We start from the raw sequence: 6,000 nt of genomic DNA, 5'->3' as shown, positions 1-6,000 counted from the left end.
TCACTCTGTCCAGGGGTGACTAAGATTCCAGGACTCAGGAAGCACAAATTCCTAGATCAAGGAGATGTGACAGACACCTGGACCATTGGGAAAATGTGTGCCCCTGACAAGGAAAAGAGAATTCTGCATCTTTAGAAGGGTCCAGAAGTGTCATTTCTCCCTCCTCTGCCCACACTGAGTCTGGAAACACCTTGTTAGCGATACACTAAATGAGGTAACATATGTAGAGCACCCAGCAAGGAGCCCAGCAGATATTAGGGATTCAATAAATATTAGTTACCTTCCCTATTAAAAGTAACATCAGCTACAGTGTTTATGTGATTCGCTTGCTATTATTACTATATAGCACAGTAAGAAGTATGTGCATAATTAAATACATACCACTCTGGTAATTTTGTTTTTAAATTTTATTGATAACATCATTATACGCTTTATATAAGCTCAGAGTTTTTGTGCTTATCCAGCATGGTTATGCTTCTAACTTTCAAAAAAAATCAAGGGCACATCTGAGGGAAAAAGAGTTTGGTGGTTTAACAAGGTGTAAAAAAAGAAAAAAAAAAAGTTAACATACTGTGCAATTCTAATTTTTTTTCTGTCCAAACCTAGTCTCACCCCTTCCCCTAATATCTCCACCAACCCACTGTCCTCTCTGCCCATCACACAATGCTCCCTTCCCTTTGCCTCCATTAAAAAAATCAATAGCAACATAGATAAGCCAAAAAGCTTAACATGTCACTGATAGCAAAGACCAGGCTATCTCCAGGAATATCCCCTCCCATCTGTTTTCTGGATGCTTTGATTCACTTTGCTGGTCAACTTAGTTGACCAGCTGGGAACCCCAGCAGGATAGAGCTTGCTACAGTAGCTGACAGTTCCCTGCCAAAACTATCCTCACTACAGAATCACTGATCAAAACACTGGCTAGAAATGAATGTGGGCTGTGACTCGAAGCCACAGGGAGCTGAAAGCAACCACACCCATTTATCAATATCTAGGACTAGAAAGAAACATTAGCATCACATTGAGTAACAGCCAGACCTCTCAGACTTGAAAGCAGACATTAATGAACCAAGCCCAGAGCTGATGTTGAAGTCAAGGTTGTGGCAAAACCAGTTAGAATCCTCCATCATGGTCTAGATGTGAATGATGAGTACTAAAATAAAATGTAGGAAGCCACTGGACATATTTAGAAAATCCTCAACAGGATCTATCAATGTTTAACAATAATCTTGACTCACAACTAACTTCAGGAAATGACAGTATCCACAAATGGAATCAATCATTTCAAAATAAGCCTTGTAATATCAAACAACTTCAGCTCCCAAGTAAACCCTGGAGAGTATTTTAAACATGCTCTTCACAGAGCTCACTAGAAATAAACCAGTTGGCCTGGCTGCCCAAGAATATGCCCTAGATATTGTTTTCAATTGAAATTGAAAATAGTGTCACTGTCTGCAGGAACTGGAACACATTACTTTCTACACATATACCCCTTCAGCTACTGAAAAGAAAACCAAAAAAAGCAAAGAACAGCACCAAATCTATTAACTCTAGTCATTCTCTAGCCCCCTGGCCTCTCTCAAGCATTGCTTTGGATCCGTTAGTTACAATTGTCATTTTTTATAAAGAATGGCATGTTGGCTCATCTTGTAACTGCATGGACCTTTTGCTAGTAGCATACATACTTCCCACTGCACTAAATAAAATAAAAGTAGCAATAAGAATCTCAGAGTTTTTAGAGTTACCAGATTTGCAAAACTGAATTGACATTTTGATCTCCAAAACATTTTTAAATTTTGATAGCTTGGAAATAAATTCTTAACTCTCAGAATTACATGTAAAAAAAAAAAAAGAAAAGAACTACATGGGCTGGAATTTTGTTTTGTTTTCAAATCAAGTGAATTGTAATGGTCCATTTTGAAACAACATTGAAATGAAGCAAGAAGATCAACAGCATAGAGGATCAAAGCATCCAGAAAACATATGGAAAGGAATATTTATGCGTTTCGAAATCTATATATAATTCTACAGAGAAACTTAGTGACCCACCGAGATACAGAATCTGCTCTGGGAAGGAGGCATACTAGTCACGTAAACCATATAAAGCTCCGACCTGAGCAACCTGGAGGAACTTTGTCTCTACAAAAAAAATTTACAAATGAGCCAGGCATGGTGATGCGGGCCTGTAGTGTCAGCTACTCAGGAGGCTGAGGCAGGAGGATGACTTGAGCCCAGGTGGTTGAGCCTGCAGTGAGCCATGATTGTGCCACTGCACTCCAGCCTAGGCAATAGAGCAAGACCCTGTCAATTAAAATATATATTTTTTTCTCATTAAGCTATATATACATGCGGCTTAATGAAGACATACTTCTCAAGAGAAGCAAATAGCTTCTTTTTACTGTGTGAATAGTAACTCATTACTTTTTTTGAAATAAATGGTAATTTACAAAAGGTAAATAATTCTGATAGTGATTCTCTTTACCTTTTTACGAACAATTCTTGTTAGTATTTCATAAATTTTCAAACTCACAACATTTACAATACGAACTTACTATTTCACTTAAATGCTATATCATACTGCATTTCCTTAAAAATGAGTATTCAAAAATCCTTTTATGACATGATGTTCTAGTCACGCAGAGTTACGGGACAAGAATTCATGATGTCACCGCCATTTCTTCAAAGGCCATCTTGTTATGACTTTACCTTCCACAGTTTACCTAATTAATAAAGGTGCTGGAAACATTCTAGAGGACAGAGAAGAGGATTAAGTCCATGGAAATCTCTAAATGGTTTATACCCTGGATCCACAACTTGAGGCCAGTTTCCCATGAGATATCTATCTAGGGACTAACCTAGCAAAGTTTTGGGAACTCCTCCTAGTAAAGTTTAGGTCTGAGGGAAGCAACATTCCCTCAAGATGGCTTTAAGGCAAAGAGAGAAATTAGTGCACAATTACAGAGGTAACTCATAGAATCCACACGCAGGAGTTTGGGCTCAGCCTCCAGAGGGACTGAAACAAGGAGCAAGAGCCTGCCCTCTTCCCGTGCCCTCCCCACCTCCCTCTTCTCGTCCCACTTCCTCTGCTCTGCTTCTGCAGGGCGCAGCGCCCCAGCCATGCCTGCAGGTTCCTTCCATACTCCCAGCAAACAATGTGCTTGGCCTGTCTTGGCTAAGTGTCCATCCTGTTCCAGTTTCGGCCTGGGGGATGGGCAAGTTCTTTGTTACAAACAAGGCTGCAGGGGCCAGTCCTTCAAGGATGGAAGTCAGTTCTAAGACAGAAATATGCTAGACAGACACTCCGAAAGCTGACTGGTACCATCTCTAATGAGAGTACATATATATAATGATCAGCTGCCACTGGGGAGACATATTGCCACGATATCCCTTCAGATTTTCTCATTAGAATCATGTGCAAATTATAGTATTGGAAAATCAGTTTCCTACTCTCTCTGTGTTTGGAGAGGCTTGGGAGGCCTAATTTGCCTTCTTCTCTGCTTGAGAATCTGACAATTTCCACATCATCACAATGAAGAAGCACATTTATGGTGTTTGGGGGGGTTTTTTCCCAAAAAATGTCAGGTATAGAGTGTCTTTTCGACAAGCCAGGTACAATTTTATGTCTCATTACTAACAAGCTTCCATTTCTCACTATCCATCAAATGCAGGGTTTGCAACTTCAATCACTTTGAGGAACCACCACTCCTGGCCAATAACTAACATGAAATCCCAAGTTAGAAAAATTCACTCCCTCCAAAAATAATGAAGGAAAAGATCCAAACAATTATGAGGAAAGATGAACATGATAGTTTATACCATAGGGGTATTTTCTTCTCTACTTTTGGAAAGACAAACTTTTACTTAGCATCTCTTATGTTCCACACACTGGGCCTTCCTGTGGCACATGAGAGGATTTCATGCTTATAGCAACCCTGCAATTCTATGTATTAGAAACTCTCTGGGCCTCAGAAATATTAAATCTTTGCCAAAAAACACAGAAGTAGAATCTAAAGCTGATTCTGCCTGACCCCAAGGCTTATGTTCTCTTACTAGTACTAATAACTAGTATCTATTGAGCATTTGCTGTGTGCGAAGGCTCTGCCCCATTGCCTCACATATAGTGACTTATGTAGTAGACGTAGGAACTACTATTAGCTCCAATTTACAGGTGTGGAAGGGGATGCACAAAGAGGTTAAGTACTTGCCCAAGTTTACACATCCTGTATACAGTGGAGCAGAGGTTAGAACCCAGGCAGCCACACTTCCCATCAAGTTGCCTCCCCTGGAGAATGTGATTCTGTACATATCACGGGTCCTTTTGTAATCACTCTCAAGTTAATAGGCCTCAACTGTACCTACAAGAATAGTCATGATCCAATCACCAGTGTCAACATGAAACTAAGTCAAAATTGCATGGTTTGCCTTTTCACTGCAATGTGTGGAGAACAGAAACGATAATCTTGATAGCCAAGATTCTCAAATCCTTATTTCTCCCTAAAACAATTATTTTTCCTTATGGCCCCAAAAGATTCAAGGCATCAAGATATGCTAAGGATGTTCTCAGTGAGGGAAATCCCTTTTCACTTCTGTCTGTAGGGATGTGTAGGGGTGTGTGTGTGTGTGTGTATGTGTGTGTGTGTTTGGGGAGGGGAAGGACATAGTACTAAAGAATAATGGTAAATCTTTTCTAAGAATATTCTTTTTCTTATCTTTCCTAAGCATATTTAATGCTGAGAGACTTTTAATGCACTGTGTTTTTCTAGTATCCCCTTTTCCCCCCACTTGCTCCATTAAGTGCCTTCCAATTTCAACTCACTACAGTGCAACTGGCTTAGATAATGTACTGTCATCCATACCTCATACATCGTGTCCAGGGGACTCGCCTTACTGTAAGCCTCACTTTAATTGCAGCAAGCTGGCTATGGGCCATGACCTGTTGGGGCCCCAGTGCCCATTTATTGTAAACTATGGCTTGTGGGTGATGCTAACGAAGTTCCTCAAAAAGCCTCATTTGCATGACTTTACATTTTGCTGTGTTTCCTTAAAAATTGCCAGTAAAAGACTGGCAAAGGTGTTTTTTATTACGAATTTGTTTCCCCATTTCTTGATCTCTCCTGTATGGGGGAAACCAGTTCCATTCATCCCACAAATCTCAAAAAATCCCTTCATAACCACTAAAAATCAAACCCCTCCCCTCAAAAATCCTAAAACACAAATGTGGTCATTACCTCCAGATTTGGAGCTTTATATGTAAATTGTTTATGACATTCACAAAGCTGGGAAGGAACTGCAACAGCACTGTGATTCTGGAAAGATGAAGCCAACTTCAGAATTCAATTTTCAAAAGGAAATGCCATGTTTGTTTCATGTCAGCCTCTGCTTCAGATCACAATAACAACAACACATGAATAAAGCTAAAACCGTTGCTTTGGCTGGTTATTTCCAAGCAAAGCAGAGGCAGATGGAAAGCCACTCAGTTGGCTTTAGCTCCTCATGTTGTCTACTTCCAGTCACTTTGGAAGCAGCTGAGCAAAGCTTAACCCCAGTTGGATGAGAATACACACACACACACACACACACACACACACACACACGCACACACACACACCCCTATATAAATAACACTATTTTAGAAATACAGACTGGGTTGTCACACGCACAGGTGATCTGGCTGCTTTAGCAGTTCTGAAACAACAGTCTGGCTGTCCAGTTAGGGTAAAGTCTTGTCTCCTCTCTCCTCTCAACCATCCTATAATGGGCAACACCGTATATAACCTTGGTTGTGTATGTGACCCTCAAGCAAATCCAACACAATCTCTCATTAAGGAAAGATTTCTAGTAGGGAGTCTGTGGCATTTAGTAGAGTTAGAATCAACCTTTGGAGCATAAACATACGTATGTATGTAAGGAGAAAATCACCCATGCCATTGCATGTTTGCATTTACATTTATGTATATACATTATCATATCCAGCTACCTATATACATATAAAACAAAATA

This window comes from Macaca fascicularis, chromosome 18, assembly GCF_037993035.2.
Source record: "Macaca fascicularis isolate 582-1 chromosome 18, T2T-MFA8v1.1".
Taxonomy (NCBI): Eukaryota; Metazoa; Chordata; class Mammalia; order Primates; family Cercopithecidae; genus Macaca; species Macaca fascicularis.
This window is presented reverse-complemented; position numbering follows the sequence as displayed.